Here is a 19,437-nt window from a genome sequence, read left to right as displayed (position 1 = left end):
CAATTTTGGTCACATTGAGGCTTTAAAAAGAAGTTATTCAACATGAGGCACATTCCATATGACATTTTGAATTAATTTTTCTACAGTCCAAAAAATCTATTTTCTGATGAAAAAAGATGACCGTGACCTGTCGAAATTTCTCCAGATGGTCAGAAATGGAAATTTTTCAATGTTTAATTTTTTGACTGAAAATGACTATTCCATGTAAATAATCACTTTTGGAACAAAAATAAGTGTGTTTAAGTCACTTTAATGCCTGAAATTGGTCAAAATAGAAGCTTCTGAATAGGAGAAAAAGTCTGTAATAATGGCAATTTTGGTCACATTGAGGCTTTAAAAAGTAGTTATTCAACATGAGGCACATTCCAAATGACATTTTGAATCAATTTTTCTACAGTCCAAAAAATCCATTTTCTGATGAAAAACGATGACCCGTGACCTGTCGAAATTTCTCCAGATGGTCAGAAATGTACATTTTTTAATGTTTAATTTTTTGACTGCAAATAACTATTCCATGTAAATTATCACTTTTGGAACAAAAATAAGTGTGCTTAGAGTCACTTTAATGCCTGAAATTGGTCGAAATAGAAGCTTCTGAATAGGAGAAAAAGTCTATAATAATGGCAATTTTGGTCACATTGAGGCTTTAAAAAGAAGTTATTCAACATGAGGCACATTCCAAATGACATTTTGAATCAATTTTTCTACAGTCCAAAAAATCAATTTTCTGATGAAAACGATGACCCGTGACCTGTCGAAATTTCTCCAGATCGTCAGAAATGGAAATTTTTTAATGTTTAATTTTTTGACTGTAAATGACTATTCCATGTAAATTATCACTTTTGGAACAAAAGTAAGTGTGTTTAGAGTCACTTTAATGCCTGAAATTGGTCGAAATAGAAGCTTCTGAATAGGAGAAAAAGTCTGTAATAATGGCAATTTTGGTCACATTGAGGCTTTAAAAATTAGTTATTCAACATGAGGCACAATCCAAATGATATTTTGAGTCAATTTTTCTACAGTCCAAAAAATCAATTTTCTGATGAAAAACGATGACCCGTGACCTGTCGAAATTTCTCCAGATGGTCAGAAATGGAAATTTTTAAATGTTTAATTTTTTGACTGCAAATGACTATTCCATGTAAATAATCACTTTTGGAACAAAAATAAGTGTGTTTAAGTCACTTTAATGCCTGAAATTGGTCGAAATAGAAGCTTCTGAATAGGAGAAAAAGTCTGTAATAATGGCAATTTTGGTCACATTGAGGCTTTAAAAAGTAGTTATTCAACATGAGGCACATTCCAAATGACATTTTGAATCAATTTTTCTACAGTCCAAAAAATCCATTTTCTGATGAAAAACGATGACCCGTGACCTGTCGAAATTTCTCCAGATGGTCAGAAATGGACATTTTTTAATGTTTAATTTTTTGACTGCAAATCGCTATTCCGTGTAAATTATCCCTTTTGGAACAAAAATAAGTGTGCTTAGAATCACTTTAATGCCTGAATATGGTCGAAATAGAAGCTTCTGAATAGGAGAAAAAGTCTGTAATAATGGCAATTTTGGTCACATTGAGGCTTTAAAAATTAGTTATTAAACATGAGGCACATTCCAAATGATATTTTGAGTAAATTTTTCTACAGTCCAAAAAATCAATTTTCTGATGAAAAACGACGACCCGTGACCTGTCGAAATTTATCCAGATGGTCAGAAATGGAAATTTTTTCAATGTTTAAGTTTTTTGACTGAAAATGACTATTCCATGTAAATGATCACTTTTGGAACAAAAATAAGTGTGTTTAAGTCACTTTAATGACTGAAATTGGTCGAAATAGAAGCTTCTGAATAGGAGAAAAAGTCTGTAATAATGGCAATTTTGGTCACATTGAGGCTTTAAAAAGTAGTTATTCAACATGAGGCACATTCCAAATGACATTTTGAATCAATTTTTCTACAGTCCAAAAAATCAATTTTCTGATGAAAAACGATGACCCGTGACCTGTCGAAATTTCTCCAGATTGTCAGAAATGGAAATTTTTTAATGTTTAATTTTTTGACTGCAAATGACTATTCCGTGTAAATTATCAATTTTGGAACAAAAAAAAGTGTGTTTAGAGTCACTTTAATGCCTGAAATTGGTCGAAATAGAAGCTTCTGAATAGGAGAAAAGGTCTATAATAATGGCAATTTTGGTCACATTGAGGCTTTAAAAAGAAGTTATTCAACATGAGGCACATTCCATATGACATTTTGAATTAATTTTTCTACAGTCCAAAAAATCAATTTTCTGATGAAAAAAGATGACCGTGACCTGTCGAAATTTCTCCAGATCGTCAGAAATGGAAATTTTTTAATGTTTAATTTTTTGACTGTAAATGACTATTCCATGTAAATTATCACTTTTGGAACAAAAGTAAGTGTGCTTAGAGTCACTTTAATGCCTGAAATTGGTCGAAATAGAAGCTTCTGAATAGGAGAAAAAGTCTGTAATAATGGCAATTTTGGTCACATTGAGGCTTTAAAAATTAGTTATTCAACATGAGGCACAATCCAAATGATATTTTGAGTCAATTTTTCTACAGTCCAAAAAATCAATTTTCTGATGAAAAACGATGACCCGTGACCTGTCGAAATTTCTCAAGATGGTCAGAAATGGACATTTTTTAATGTTTAATTTTTTGACTGCAAATGACTATTCCGTGTAAATTATCACTTTTGGAACAAAAATAAGTGTGCTTAGAGTCACTTTAATGCCTGAATATGGTCGAAATAGAAGCTTCTGAATAGGAGAAAAGGTCTATAATAATGGCAATTTTGGTCACATTGAGGCTTTAAAAAGAAGTTATTCAACATGAGGCACATTCCATATGACATTTTGAATCAATTTTTCTATAGTCCAAAAAGTCAATTTTCTGATGAAAAAAGATGACCGTGACCTGTCGAAATTTCTCCAGATGGTCAGAAATGGAAATTTTTCAATGTTTAATTTTTTGACTGAAAATGACTATTCCATGTAAATAATCACTTTTGGAACAAAAATAAGTGTGTTTAAGTCACTTTAATGCCTGAAATTGGTCAAAATAGAAGCTTCTCAATAGGAGAAAAAGTCTGTAATAATGGCAATTTTGGTCACATTGAGGCTTTAAAAAGTAGTTATTCAACATGAGGCACATTCCAAATGACATTTTGAGTAAATTTTTCTACAGTCCAAAAAATCCATTTTCTGATGAAAAACGACGACCCGTGACCTGTTGAAATTTCTCCAGATGGTCAGAAATGGAAATTTTTCAATGTTTAATTTTTTGACTGAAAATGACTATTCCATGTAAATAATCACTTTTGGAACAAAAATAAGTGTGTTTAAGTCACTTTAATGCCTGAAATTGGTCAATATAGAAGCTTCTGAATAGGATAAAAAGTCTGTAATAATGGCAATTTTGGTCACATTGAGGCTTTAAAAAGTAGTTATTCAACATGAGGCACATTCCAAATGACATTTTGAATAAATTTTTCTACAGTCCAAAAAATCCATTTTCTGATGAAAAACGATGACCCGTGACCTGTCGAAATTTCTCCAGATGGTCAGAAATGTAAATTTTTTAATGTTTAATTTTTTGACTGCAAATAACTATTCCATGTAAATTATCACTTTTCGAACAAAAATAAGTGTGCTTAGAGTCACTTTAATGCCTGAAATTGGTCGAAATAGAAGCTTCTGAATAGGAGAAAAAGTCTGTAATAATGGCTAATTTGGTCACATTGAGGCTTTAAAAAGAAGTTATTCAACATGAGGCACATTCCAAATGACATTTTGAATCAATTTTTCTACAGTCCAAAAAATCAATTTTCTGATGAAAAATGATGACCCGTGACCTGTCGAAATTTCTCCAGATGGTCAGAAATGGACATTTTTTAATGTTTAATTTTTTGACTGCAAATCGCTATTCCGTGTAAATTATCCCTTTTGGAACAAAAATAAGTGTGCTTAGAGTCACTTTAATGCCTGAATATGGTCGAAATAGAAGCTTCTGAATAGGAGAAAAAGTCTGTAATAATGGCAATTTTGGTCACATTGAGGCTTTAAAAATTAGTTATTAAACATGAGGCACATTCCAAATGATATTTTGAGTAAATTTTTCTACAGTCCAAAAAATCAATTTTCTGATGAAAAACGACGACCCGTGACCTGTCGAAATTTATCCAGATGGTCAGAAATGGAAATTTTTTCAATGTTTAAGTTTTTTGACTGAAAATGACTATTCCATGTAAATGATCACTTTTGGAACAAAAATAAGTGTGTTTAAGTCACTTTAATGACTGAAATTGGTCGAAATAGAAGCTTCTGAATAGGAGAAAAAGTCTGTAATAATGGCAATTTTGGTCACATTGAGGCTTTAAAAAGTAGTTATTCAACATGAGGCACATTCCAAATGACATTTTGAATCAATTTTTCTACAGTCCAAAAAATCAATTTTCTGATGAAAAACGATGACCCGTGACCTGTCGAAATTTCTCCAGATTGTCAGAAATGGAAATTTTTTAATGTTTAATTTTTTGACTGCAAATGACTATTCCGTGTAAATTATCAATTTTGGAACAAAAAAAAGTGTGTTTAGAGTCACTTTAATGCCTGAAATTGGTCGAAATAGAAGCTTCTGAATAGGAGAAAAGGTCTATAATAATGGCAATTTTGGTCACATTGAGGCTTTAAAAAGAAGTTATTCAACATGAGGCACATTCCATATGACATTTTGAATTAATTTTTCTACAGTCCAAAAAATCTATTTTCTGATGAAAAAAGATGACCGTGACCTGTCGAAATTTCTCCAGATGGTCAGAAATGGAAATTTTTCAATGTTTAATTTTTTGACTGAAAATGACTATTCCATGTAAATAATCACTTTTGGAACAAAAATAAGTGTGTTTAAGTCACTTTAATGCCTGAAATTGGTCAAAATAGAAGCTTCTGAATAGGAGAAAAAGTCTGTAATAATGGCAATTTTGGTCACATTGAGGCTTTAAAAAGTAGTTATTCAACATGAGGCACATTCCAAATGACATTTGAATCAATTTTTCTACAGTCCAAAAAATCCATTTTCTGATGAAAAACGATGACCCGTGACCTGTCGAAATTTCTCCAGATGGTCAGAAATGTACATTTTTTAATGTTTAATTTTTTGACTGCAAATAACTATTCCATGTAAATTATCACTTTTGGAACAAAAATAAGTGTGCTTAGAGTCACTTTAATGTCTGAAATTGGTCGAAATAGAAGCTTCTGAATAGGAGAAAAAGTCTATAACAATGGCAATTTTGGTCACATTGAGGCTTTAAAAGAAGTTATTCAACATGAGGCACATTCCAAATGACATTTTGAATCAATTTTTCTACAGTCCAAAAAATCAATTTTCTGATGAAAAACGATGACCCGTGCGTGACCTGTCGAAATTTCTCCAGATCGTCAGAAATGGAAATTTTTTAATGTTTAATTTTTTGACTGTAAATGACTATTCCATGTAAATTATCACTTTTGGAACAAAAGTAAGTGTGCTTAGAGTCACTTTAATGCCTGAAATTGGTCGAAATAGAAGCTTCTGAATAGGAGAAAAAGTCTGTAATAATGGCAATTTTGGTCACATTGAGGCTTTAAAAATTAGTTATTCAACATGAGGCACAATCCAAATGATATTTTGAGTCAATTTTTCTACAGTCCAAAAAATCAATTTTCTGATGAAAAACGATGACCCGTGACCTGTCGAAATTTCTCCAGATGGTCAGAAATGGACATTTTTTAATGTTTAATTTTTTGACTGCAAATGACTATTCCGTGTAAATTATCACTTTTGGAACAAAAATAAGTGTGCTTAGAGTCACTTTAATGCCTGAATATGGTCGAAATAGAAGCTTCTGAATAGGAGAAAAAGTCTGTAATAATGGCAATTTTGGTCACATTGAGGCTTTAAAAATTAGTTATTAAACATGAGGCACATTCCAAATAATATTTTGAGTCAATTTTTCTACAGTCCAAAAAATCAATTTTCTGATGAAAAACGATGACCCGTGACCTGTCGAAATTTCTCCAGATGGTCAGAAATGGACATTTTTTAATGTTTAATTTTTTGACTGCAAATGACTATTCCGTGTAAATTATCACTTTTGGAACAAAAATAAGTGTGCTTAGAGTCACTTTAATGCCTGAATATGGTCGAAATAGAAGCTTCTGAATAGGAGAAAAAGTCTGTAATAATGGCAATTTTGGTCACATTGAGGCTTTAAAAATTAGTTATTAAACATGAGGCACATTCCAAATAATATTTCGAGTCAATTTTTCTACAGTCCAAAAAATCAATTTTCTGATGAAAAACGACGACCCGTGACCTGTCGAAATTTCTCCAGATGGTCAGAAATGGAAATTTTTTCAATGTTTAAGTTTTTTGACTGAAAATGACTATTCCATGTAAATAATCACTTTTGGAACAAAAATAAGTGTGTTTAAGTCACTTTAATGCCTGAAATTGGTCAAAATAGAAGCTTCTGAATAGGAGAAAAAGTCTGTAATAATGGCAATTTTGGTCACATTGAGGCTTTAAAAAGTAGTTATTCAACATGAGGCACATTCCAAATGACATTTTGAATCAATTTTAATACAGTCCAAAAAAATCAATTTTCTGATGAAAAACGATGACCCGTGACCTGTCGAAATTTCTCCAGATTGTCAGAAATGGAAATTTTTTAATGTTTAATTTTTTGACTGCAAATGACTATTCCATGTAAATTATCACTTTTGGAACAAAAATAAGTGTGCTTAGAGTCACTTTAATGCCTGAAATTGGTCGAAATAGAAGCTTCTGAATAGGAGAAAAAGTCTATATAATGGCAATTTTGGTCACATTGAGGCTTTAAAAAGAAGTTATTCAACATGAGGCACATTCCAAATGACATTTTGAATCAATTTTTCTACAGTCCAAAAAATCAATTTTCTGATGAAAAACGATGACCCGTGACCTGTCGAAATTTCTCCAGATCGTCAGAAATGGAAATTTTTTTATGTTTAATTTTTTGACTGCAAGTGACTATTCCATGTAAATTATCACTTTTGGAACAAAAGTAAGTGTGCTTAGAGTCACTTTAATGCCTGAAATTGGTCGAAATAGAAGCTTCTGAATAGGAGAAAAAGTCTGTAATAATGGCAATTTTGGTCACATTGAGGCTTTAAAAATTAGTTATTCAACATGAGGCACAATCCAAATGATATTTTGAGTCAATTTTTCTACAGTCCAAAAAATCAATTTTCTGATGAAAAACGATGACCCGTGACCTGTCGAAATTTCTCCAGATGGTCAGAAATGGACATTTTTTAATGTTTAATTTTTTGACTGCAAATGACTATTCCGTGTAAATTATCACTTTTGGAACAAAAATAAGTGTGCTTAGAGTCACTTTAATGCCTGAATATGGTCGAAATAGAAGCTTCTGAATAGGAGAAAAAGTCTGTAATAATGGCAATTTTGGTCACATTGAGGCTTTAAAAAGTAGTTATTCAACATGAGGCACATTCCAAATGACATTTTGAATCAATTTTTCTACTGTCCAAAAAATCAATTTTCTGATGAAAAACGATGACCCGTGACCTGTCGAAATTTCTCCAGATTGTCAGAAATGAAAATTTTTTAATGTTTAATTTTTTGACTGCAAATGACTATTCCGTGTAAATTATCAATTTTGGAACAAAAAAAAGTGTGTTTAGAGTCACTTTAATGCCTGAAATTGGTCGAAATAGAAGCTTCTGAATAGGACAAAAGGTCTATAATAATGGCAATTTTGGTCACATTGAGGCTTTAAAAAGAAGTTATTCAACATGAGGCACATTCCATATGACATTTTGAATCAATTTTTCTACAGTCCAAAAAATCAATTTTCTGATGAAAAAAGATGACCGTGAACTGTCTAAATTTCTCCAGATGGTCAGAAATGGGAATTTTTCAATGTTTAATTTTTTGACTGAAAATGACTATTCCATGTAAATAATCACTTTTGGAACAACAATAAGTGTGTTTAAGTCACTTTAATGCCTGAAATTGGTCAAAATAGAAGCTTCTGAATAGGAGAAAAAGTCTGTAATAATGGCAATTTTGGTCACATTGAGGCTTTAAAAAGAAGTTATTCAACATGAGGCACATTCCAAATGACATTTTGAATCAATTTTTCTACAGTCCAAAAAATCAATTTTCTGATGAAAAACGATGACCCGTGACCTGTCGAAATTTCTCCAGATCGTCAGAAATGGAAATTTTTTTATGTTTAATTTTTTGACTGCAAGTGACTATTCCATGTAAATTATCACTTTTGGAACAAAAATAAGTGTGTTTAAGTCACTTTAATGCCTGAAATTGGTCAAAATAGAAGCTTCTGAATAGGAGAAAAAGTCTGTAATAATGGCAATTTTGGTCACATTGAGGCTTTAAAAAGTAGTTATTCAACATGAGGCACATTCCAAATGACATTTGAATCAATTTTTCTACAGTCCAAAAAATCCATTTTCTGATGAAAAACGATGACCCGTGACCTGTCGAAATTTCTCCAGATGGTCAGAAATGTACATTTTTTAATGTTTAATTTTTTGACTGCAAATAACTATTCCATGTAAATTATCACTTTTGGAACAAAAATAAGTGTGCTTAGAGTCACTTTAATGTCTGAAATTGGTCGAAATAGAAGCTTCTGAATAGGAGAAAAAGTCTATAACAATGGCAATTTTGGTCACATTGAGGCTTTAAAAGAAGTTATTCAACATGAGGCACATTCCAAATGACATTTTGAATCAATTTTTCTACAGTCCAAAAAATCAATTTTCTGATGAAAAACGATGACCCGTGCGTGACCTGTCGAAATTTCTCCAGATCGTCAGAAATGGAAATTTTTTAATGTTTAATTTTTTGACTGTAAATGACTATTCCATGTAAATTATCACTTTTGGAACAAAAGTAAGTGTGCTTAGAGTCACTTTAATGCCTGAAATTGGTCGAAATAGAAGCTTCTGAATAGGAGAAAAAGTCTGTAATAATGGCAATTTTGGTCACATTGAGGCTTTAAAAATTAGTTATTCAACATGAGGCACAATCCAAATGATATTTTGAGTCAATTTTTCTACAGTCCAAAAAATCAATTTTCTGATGAAAAACGATGACCCGTGACCTGTCGAAATTTCTCCAGATGGTCAGAAATGGACATTTTTTAATGTTTAATTTTTTGACTGCAAATGACTATTCCGTGTAAATTATCACTTTTGGAACAAAAATAAGTGTGCTTAGAGTCACTTTAATGCCTGAATATGGTCGAAATAGAAGCTTCTGAATAGGAGAAAAAGTCTGTAATAATGGCAATTTTGGTCACATTGAGGCTTTAAAAATTAGTTATTAAACATGAGGCACATTCCAAATAATATTTTGAGTCAATTTTTCTACAGTCCAAAAAATCAATTTTCTGATGAAAAACGATGACCCGTGACCTGTCGAAATTTCTCCAGATGGTCAGAAATGGACATTTTTTAATGTTTAATTTTTTGACTGCAAATGACTATTCCGTGTAAATTATCACTTTTGGAACAAAAATAAGTGTGCTTAGAGTCACTTTAATGCCTGAATATGGTCGAAATAGAAGCTTCTGAATAGGAGAAAAAGTCTGTAATAATGGCAATTTTGGTCACATTGAGGCTTTAAAAATTAGTTATTAAACATGAGGCACATTCCAAATAATATTTCGAGTCAATTTTTCTACAGTCCAAAAAATCAATTTTCTGATGAAAAACGACGACCCGTGACCTGTCGAAATTTCTCCAGATGGTCAGAAATGGAAATTTTTTCAATGTTTAAGTTTTTTGACTGAAAATGACTATTCCATGTAAATAATCACTTTTGGAACAAAAATAAGTGTGTTTAAGTCACTTTAATGCCTGAAATTGGTCAAAATAGAAGCTTCTGAATAGGAGAAAAAGTCTGTAATAATGGCAATTTTGGTCACATTGAGGCTTTAAAAAGTAGTTATTCAACATGAGGCACATTCCAAATGACATTTTGAATCAATTTTAATACAGTCCAAAAAAATCAATTTTCTGATGAAAAACGATGACCCGTGACCTGTCGAAATTTCTCCAGATTGTCAGAAATGGAAATTTTTTAATGTTTAATTTTTTGACTGCAAATGACTATTCCATGTAAATTATCACTTTTGGAACAAAAATAAGTGTGCTTAGAGTCACTTTAATGCCTGAAATTGGTCGAAATAGAAGCTTCTGAATAGGAGAAAAAGTCTATATAATGGCAATTTTGGTCACATTGAGGCTTTAAAAAGAAGTTATTCAACATGAGGCACATTCCAAATGACATTTTGAATCAATTTTTCTACAGTCCAAAAAATCAATTTTCTGATGAAAAACGATGACCCGTGACCTGTCGAAATTTCTCCAGATCGTCAGAAATGGAAATTTTTTTATGTTTAATTTTTTGACTGCAAGTGACTATTCCATGTAAATTATCACTTTTGGAACAAAAGTAAGTGTGCTTAGAGTCACTTTAATGCCTGAAATTGGTCGAAATAGAAGCTTCTGAATAGGAGAAAAAGTCTGTAATAATGGCAATTTTGGTCACATTGAGGCTTTAAAAATTAGTTATTCAACATGAGGCACAATCCAAATGATATTTTGAGTCAATTTTTCTACAGTCCAAAAAATCAATTTTCTGATGAAAAACGATGACCCGTGACCTGTCGAAATTTCTCCAGATGGTCAGAAATGGACATTTTTTAATGTTTAATTTTTTGACTGCAAATGACTATTCCGTGTAAATTATCACTTTTGGAACAAAAATAAGTGTGCTTAGAGTCACTTTAATGCCTGAATATGGTCGAAATAGAAGCTTCTGAATAGGAGAAAAAGTCTGTAATAATGGCAATTTTGGTCACATTGAGGCTTTAAAAAGTAGTTATTCAACATGAGGCACATTCCAAATGACATTTTGAATCAATTTTTCTACTGTCCAAAAAATCAATTTTCTGATGAAAAACGATGACCCGTGACCTGTCGAAATTTCTCCAGATTGTCAGAAATGAAAATTTTTTAATGTTTAATTTTTTGACTGCAAATGACTATTCCGTGTAAATTATCAATTTTGGAACAAAAAAAAGTGTGTTTAGAGTCACTTTAATGCCTGAAATTGGTCGAAATAGAAGCTTCTGAATAGGACAAAAGGTCTATAATAATGGCAATTTTGGTCACATTGAGGCTTTAAAAAGAAGTTATTCAACATGAGGCACATTCCATATGACATTTTGAATCAATTTTTCTACAGTCCAAAAAATCAATTTTCTGATGAAAAAAGATGACCGTGAACTGTCTAAATTTCTCCAGATGGTCAGAAATGGGAATTTTTCAATGTTTAATTTTTTGACTGAAAATGACTATTCCATGTAAATAATCACTTTTGGAACAACAATAAGTGTGTTTAAGTCACTTTAATGCCTGAAATTGGTCAAAATAGAAGCTTCTGAATAGGAGAAAAAGTCTGTAATAATGGCAATTTTGGTCACATTGAGGCTTTAAAAAGAAGTTATTCAACATGAGGCACATTCCAAATGACATTTTGAATCAATTTTTCTACAGTCCAAAAAATCAATTTTCTGATGAAAAACGATGACCCGTGACCTGTCGAAATTTCTCCAGATCGTCAGAAATGGAAATTTTTTTATGTTTAATTTTTTGACTGCAAGTGACTATTCCATGTAAATTATCACTTTTGGAACAAAAGTAAGTGTGCTTAGAGTCACTTTAATGCCTGAAATTGGTCGAAATAGAAGCTTCTGAATAGGAGAAAAAGTCTGTAATAATGGCAATTTTGGTCACATTGAGGCTTTAAAAATTAGTTATTCAACATGAGGCACAATCCAAATGATATTTTGAGTCAATTTTTCTACAGTCCAAAAAATCAATTTTCTGATGAAAAACGATGACCCGTGACCTGTCGAAATTTCTCCAGATGGTCAGAAATGGACATTTTTTAATGTTTAATTTTTTGACTGCAAATGACTATTCCGTGTAAATTATCACTTTTGGAACAAAAATAAGTGTGCTTAGAGTCACTTTAATGCCTGAATATGGTCGAAATAGAAGCTTCTGAATAGGAGAAAAAGTCTGTAATAATGGCAATTTTGGTCACATTGAGGCTTTAAAAAGTAGTTATTCAACATGAGGCACATTCCAAATGACATTTTGAATCAATTTTTCTACGGTCCAAAAAATCAATTTTCTGATGAAAAACGATGACCCGTGACCTGTCGAAATTTCTCCAGATTGTCAGAAATGAAAATTTTTTAATGTTTAATTTTTTGACTGCAAATGACTATTCCGTGTAAATTATCAATTTTGGAACAAAAAAAAGTGTGTTTAGAGTCACTTTAATGCCTGAAATTGGTCGAAATAGAAGCTTCTGAATAGGACAAAAGGTCTATAATAATGGCAATTTTGGTCACATTGAGGCTTTAAAAAGAAGTTATTCAACATGAGGCACATTCCATATGACATTTTGAATCAATTTTTCTACAGTCCAAAAAATCAATTTTCTGATGAAAAAAGATGACCGTGAACTGTCTAAATTTCTCCAGATGGTCAGAAATGGAAATTTTTCAATGTTTAATTTTTTGACTGAAAATGACTATTCCATGTAAATAATCACTTTTGGAACAACAATAAGTGTGTTTAAGTCACTTTAATGCCTGAAATTGGTCAAAATAGAAGCTTCTGAATAGGAGAAAAAGTCTGTAATAATGGCAATTTTGGTCACATTGAGGCTTTAAAAAGTAGTTATTCAACATGAGGCACATTCCAAATGACATTTTGAATCAATTTTTATACAGTCCAAAAAAATCAATTTTCTGATGAAAAACGATGACCCGTGACCTGTCGAAATTTCTCCAGATTGTCAGAAATGTAAATTTTTTAATGTTTAATTTTTTGACTGCAAATGACTATTCCATGTAAATAATCACTTTTGGAACAAAAATAAGTGTGTTTAAGTCACTTTAATGCCTGAAATTGGTTGAAATAGAAGCTTCTGAATAGGAGAAAAAGTCTGTAATAATGGCAATTTTGGTCACATTGAGGCTTTAAAAATTAGTTATTCAACATGAGGCACAATCCAAATGATATTTTGAGTCAATTTTTCTACAGTCCAAAAAATCAATTTTCTGATGAAAAACGATGACCCGTGACCTGTCAAAATTTCTCCAGATGGTCAGAAATGGACATTTTTTAATGTTTAATTTTTTGACTGCAAATGACTATTCCGTGTAAATTATCACTTTTGGAACAAAAATAAGTGTGCTTAGAGTCACTTTAATGCCTGAATATGGTCGAAATAGAAGCTTCTGAATAGGAGAAAAAGTCTGTAATAATGGCAATTTTGGTCACATTGAGGCTTTAAAAATTAGTTATTAAACATGAGGCACATTCCAAATGATATTTTGAGTCAATTATTCTACAGTCCAAAAAATCAATTTTCTGATGAAAAACGATGACCTGTGACCTGTCGAAATTTCTCCAGATGGTCAGAAATGGAAATTTTTTCAATGTTTAAGTTTTTTGACTGAAAATGACTATTCCATGTAAATAATCACTTTTGGAACAAAAATAAGTGTGTTTAAGTCACTTTAATGACTGAAATTGGTCGAAATAGAAGCTTCTGAATAGGAGAAAAAGTCTGTAATAATGGCAATTTTGGTCACATTGAGGCTTTAAAAAGTAGTTATTCAACATGAGGCACATTCCAAATGACATTTTGAATCAATTTTTCTACAGTCCAAAAAATCAATTTTCTGATGAAAAACGATGACCCGTGACCTGTCGAAATTTCTCCAGATTGTCAGAAATGAAAATTTTTTAATGTTTAATTTTTTGACTGCAAATGACTATTCCGTGTATATTATCAATTTTGGAACAAAAAAAAGTGTGTTTAGAGTCACTTTAATGCCTGAAATTGGTCGAAATAGAAGCTTCTGAATAGGAGAAAAGGTCTATAATAATGGCAATTTTGGTCACATTGAGGCTTTAAAAAGAAGTTATTCAACATGAGGCACATTCCAAATGACATTTTGAATCAATTTTTATACAGTCCAAAAAAATCAATTTTCTGATGAAAAACGATGACCCGTGACCTGTCGAAATTTCTCCAGATTGTCAGAAATGGAAATTTTTTAATGTTTAATTTTTTGACTGCAAATGACTATTCCATGTAAATTATCACTTTTGGAACACAAATAAGTGTGTTTAGAGTTACTTTAATGCCAGAAATTGGTCGAAATAGAAGCTTCTGAATAGGAGAAAAAGTCTATAATAATGGCAATTTTGGTCACATTGAGGCTTTAAAAAGAAGTTTTTCAACATGAGGCACAATCCAAATGATATTTTGAGTCAATTTTTCTACAGTCCAAAAATCAATTTTCTGATGAAAAACGATGACCCGTGACCTGTCGAAATTTCTCCAGATGGTCAGAAATGGAAATTTTTAAATGTTTAATTTTTTGACTGAAAATGACTATTCCATGTAAATAATCACTTTTGGAACAAAAATAAGTGTGTTTAAGTCACTTTAATGCCTGAAATTGGTTGAAATAGAAGCTTCTGAATAGGAGAAAAAGTCTATAAGAATGGCAATTTTGGTCACATTGAGGCTTTAAAAAGAACTTATTCAACATGAGGCACATTCCAAATGACATTTCGAATCAATTTTTCTACAGTCCAAAAAATCAATTTTCTGATGAAAAACGATGACCCGTGACCTGTCGAAATTTCTCCAGATGGTCAGCAATGTAAATTTTTTAATGTTTAATTTTTTGACTGCAAATGACTATTCCATGTAAATTATCACTTTTGGAACAAAAATAAGTGTGTTTAGAGTCACTAATGCCTGAAATTTGTCAAAAATGAAGCTTCTGAATATGAGAATAAGTCTGTAATAATGGCAATTTTGGTCACATTGAGGCTTTAAAAAGTAGTTATTCAACATGAGGCACATTCCAAATGACATTTTCAATCAATTTTTCTACAGTCCAAAAAATCAATTTTCTGATGAAAAACGATGACCCGTGACCTGTCGAAATTTCTCCAGATGGTCAGAAATGGAAATTTTTTAATGTTTAATTTTTTGACTGCAAATGACTATTTCGTGTAAGTTATCACTTTTGGAACAAAAATAAGTGAGTTTAGAGTCACTTTAATGCCTGAAATTGGTCGAAATAGAAGCTTCTGAATAGGAGAAAAAGTCTGTAATAATGGCAATTTTGGTCACATTGAGGCTTTAAAAAGAAGTTATTCAACATGAGGCACATTCCAAATGACATTTTGAATCAATTTTTCTACAGTCCAAAAAATCAATTTTCTGATGAAAAACGATGACCCGTGACCTGTCGAAATTTCTCCAGATGGTCAGAAATGGAAATTTTTAAATGTTTAAGTTTTTTGACTGAAAATGACTATTCCATGAAAATAATCACTTTTGGAACAAAAATAAGTGTGTTTAAGTCACTTTAATGCCTGAAATTGGTTGAAATAGAAGCTTCTGAATAGGAGAAAAAGTCTATAATAATGGCAATTTTGGTCACATTGAGGCTTTAAAAAGAAGTTATTCAACATGAGGCACATTCCAAATGACATTTTGAATCAATTTTTCTACAGTCCAAAAAATCAATTTTCTGATGAAAAACGATGACCCGTGACCTGTCGAAATTTCTCCAGATGGTCAGAAATGGAAATTTTTTAATATTTAATTTTTTGACTGCAAATGACTATTCCGTGTAAATTATCACTTTTGGAACAAAAATAAGTGTGTTTAGAGTCACTTTAATGCCTGAAATTGGTCGAAATAGAAACTTCTGAATAGGAGAAAAAGTCTATAATAATGGCAATTTTGGTCACATTGAGGCTTTAAAAAGAAGTTATTCAACATGAGGCACATTCCAAATGACATTTTGAATCAATTTTTCTACAGTCCAAAAAATCAATTTTCTGATGAAAAACGATGACCCGTGACCTGTCGAAATTTCTCCAGATGGTCAGAAATGGAAATTTTTCAATGTTTAAGTTTTTTGACTGAAAATGACTATTCCATGAAAATAATCACTTTTGGAACAAAAATAAGTGTGTTTAAGTCACTTTAATGCCTGAAATTGGTTGAAATAGAAGCTTCTGAATAGGAGAAAAAGTCTATAAGAATGGCAATTTCGGTCACATTGAGGCTTTAAAAAGAACTTATTCAACATGAGGCACATTCCAAATGACATTTCGAATCAATTTTTCTCCAGTCCAAAAAATCAATTTTCTGATGAAAAACAATGACCCGCGACCTGTCGAAATTTCTCCAGATGGTCAGCAATGTACATTTTTTAATGTTTAATTTTTTGACTGCAAATGACTATTCCATGTAAATTATCACTTTTGGAACAAAAATAAGTGTGTTTAGAGTCACTAATGCCTGAAATTTGTCAAAAATGAAGCTTCTGAATATGAGAATAAGTCTGTAATAATGGCAATTTTGGTCACATTGAGCCTTTAAAAAGTAGTTATTCAACATGAGGCACATTCCAAATGACATTTTGAATCAATTTTTCTACAGTCCAAAAAATCAATTTTCTGATGAAAAACGATGACCCGTGACCTGTCGAAATTTCTCCAGATGGTCAGAAATGGAAATTTTTTAATGTTTAATTTTTTGACTTCAAATGACTATTCCATGTAAATTATCACTTTTGGAACAAAAATAAGTGTGTTTAGAGTCACTTTAATGCCTGAAATTGGTCGAAATAGAAGCTTCTGAATAGGAGAAAAAGTCTACATTAATGGCAATTTTGGTCACATTGAGGCTTTAAAAAGAAGTTATTCAACATGAGGCACATTCCAAATGACATTTTGAATCAATTTTTCTACAGTCCAAAAAATCAATTTTCTGTTGAAAAACGATGACCCGTGACCTGTCGAAATTTCTCCAGATGGTCAGAAATGTAAATTTTTTAATGTTAAATTTTTTGACTGCAAATGACTATTTCATGTAAATTATCACTTTTGGAACAAAAATAAGTGTGTTTAGAGTCACTAATGCCTGAAATTTGTCAAAAATGAAGCTTCTGAATATGGCAATTTTGGTCACATTGAGGCTTTAAAAAGTAGTTATTCAACATGAGGCACATTCCATATGACATTTTGAATCAATTTTTCTTCAGTCCAAAAAATCAATTTTCTGATGAAAAAAGATGACCGTGACCTGTCGAAATTTCTCCAGATGGTCAGAAATGGAAATTTTTCAATGTTTAATTTTTTGACTGAAAATGACTATTCCATGTAAATAATCACTTTTGGAACAAAAATAAGTGTGTTTAAGTCACTTTAATGCCTGAAATTGGTCAAATTAGAAGCTTCTGAATAGGAGAAAAAGTCTGTAATAATGGCAATTTTGGTCACATTGAGGCTTTAAAAAGTAGTTATTCAACATGAGGCAAATTCCAAATGACATTTTGAATCAATTTTTCTACAGTCCAAAAAATCAATTTTCTGTTGAAAAACGATGACCCGTGACCTGTCGAAATTTCTCCAGATGGTCAGAAATGGAAATTATTTAATGTTTAATTTTTTGACTGCAAATGACTATTCCATGTAAATTATCACCTTTGGAACAAAAATAGGTGTGTTTAGAGTTACTTTAATGCCTGAAATTGGTCGAAATAGAAGCTTCTGAATAGGAGAAAAAGTCTATATTAATGGCAATTTTGGTCACATTGAGGCTTTAAAAAGAAGTTATTCAACATGAGGCACATTCCAAATGACATTTTGAATCAATTTTTCTACAGTCCAAAAAATCTATTTTCTTTTGAAAAACGATGACCCGTGACCTGTCGAAATTTCTCCAGATGGTCAGAAATGGAAATTTTTTAATGTTTAATTTTTTGACTGCAAATGACTATTCCGTGTAAATTATCACTTTTGGAGCAAAAGTAAGTGTGCTTAGAGTCACTTTAATGCCTGAAATTAGTCGAAATAGAAGCTTCTGAATAGGAGAAAAAGTCTGTAATAATGGCAATTTTGGTCACATTGAGGCTTTAAAAATTAGTTATTCAACATGAGGCACATTCCAAATGATATTTTGAGTCAATTTTTCTACAGTCCAAAAAATCAATTTTCTGATGAAAAACGATGACCCGTGACCTGTCGAAATTTCTCCAAATGGTCAGCAATGTAAATTTTTTAATGTTTAATTTTTTGACTGCAAATGACTATTTCATGTAAATTATCACTTTTGGAACAAAAATAGGTGTGTTTAGAGTCACTAATGCCTGAAATTTGTCAAAAATGAAGCTTCTGAATAGGAGAATAAGTCTGTAATAATGGCAATTTTGGTCACATTGAGGCTTTAAAAAGTAGTTATTCAACATGAGGCACATTCCAAATGACATTTTGAATCAATTTTTCTACAGTCCAAAAAATCAATTTTCTGATGAAAAACGATGACCCGTGACCTGTCGAAATTTCTCCAGATGGTCAGGAATGGAAATTTTTTAATGTTTAATTTTTTGACTGCAAATGACTATTCCGTGTAAATTATCACTTTTGGAACAACAATAAGTGTGTTTAAGTCACTTTAATGCCTGAAATTGGTCGAAATAGAAGCTTCTGAATAGGAGAAAAAGTCTGTAATAATGGCAATTTTGGTCACATTGAGGCTTTAAAAAGTAGTTATTCAACATGAGGCACATTCCAAATGACATTTTGCATCAATTTTTCTACAGTCCAAAAAATCAATTTTCTGATGAAAAACGATGACCCGTGACCTGTCGAAATTTCTCCAGATTGTCAGAAATGGAAATTTTTTAATGTTTAATTTTTTGACTGCAAATGACTATTCCATGTAAATTATCACTTTTGGAACACAAATAGGTGTTTTTAGAGTTACTTTAATGCCTGAAATTGGTCGAAATAGAAGCTTCTGAATAGGAGAAAAAGTCGATAATAATGGCAATTTTGGTCACATTGAGGCTTTAAAAAGTAGTTATTCAACATGAGGCACATTCCAAATGAGATTTGAATCAATTTTTCTACAGTCCAAAAAATCAATTTTCTGATGAAAAACGACGACCCGTGACCTGTCGAAATTTATCCAGATGGTCAGAAATGGAAATTTTTTCAATGTTTAAGTTTTTTGACTGAAAATGACTATTCCATGTAAATGATCACTTTTGGAACAAAAATAAGTGTGTTTAAGTCACTTTAATGACTGAAATTGGTCGAAATAGAAGCTTCTGAATAGGAGAAAAAGTCTGTAATAATGGCAATTTTGGTCACATTGAGGCTTTAAAAAGTAGTTATTCAACATGAGGCACATTCCAAATGACATTTTGAA

This window comes from Triturus cristatus, chromosome 9 (genome assembly GCF_964204655.1).
Source record: "Triturus cristatus chromosome 9, aTriCri1.1, whole genome shotgun sequence".
Taxonomy (NCBI): domain Eukaryota; kingdom Metazoa; phylum Chordata; class Amphibia; order Caudata; family Salamandridae; genus Triturus; species Triturus cristatus.
The sequence above is the reverse complement of the archived record's forward strand: the minus strand, read 5'-3'. Positions refer to the sequence as shown.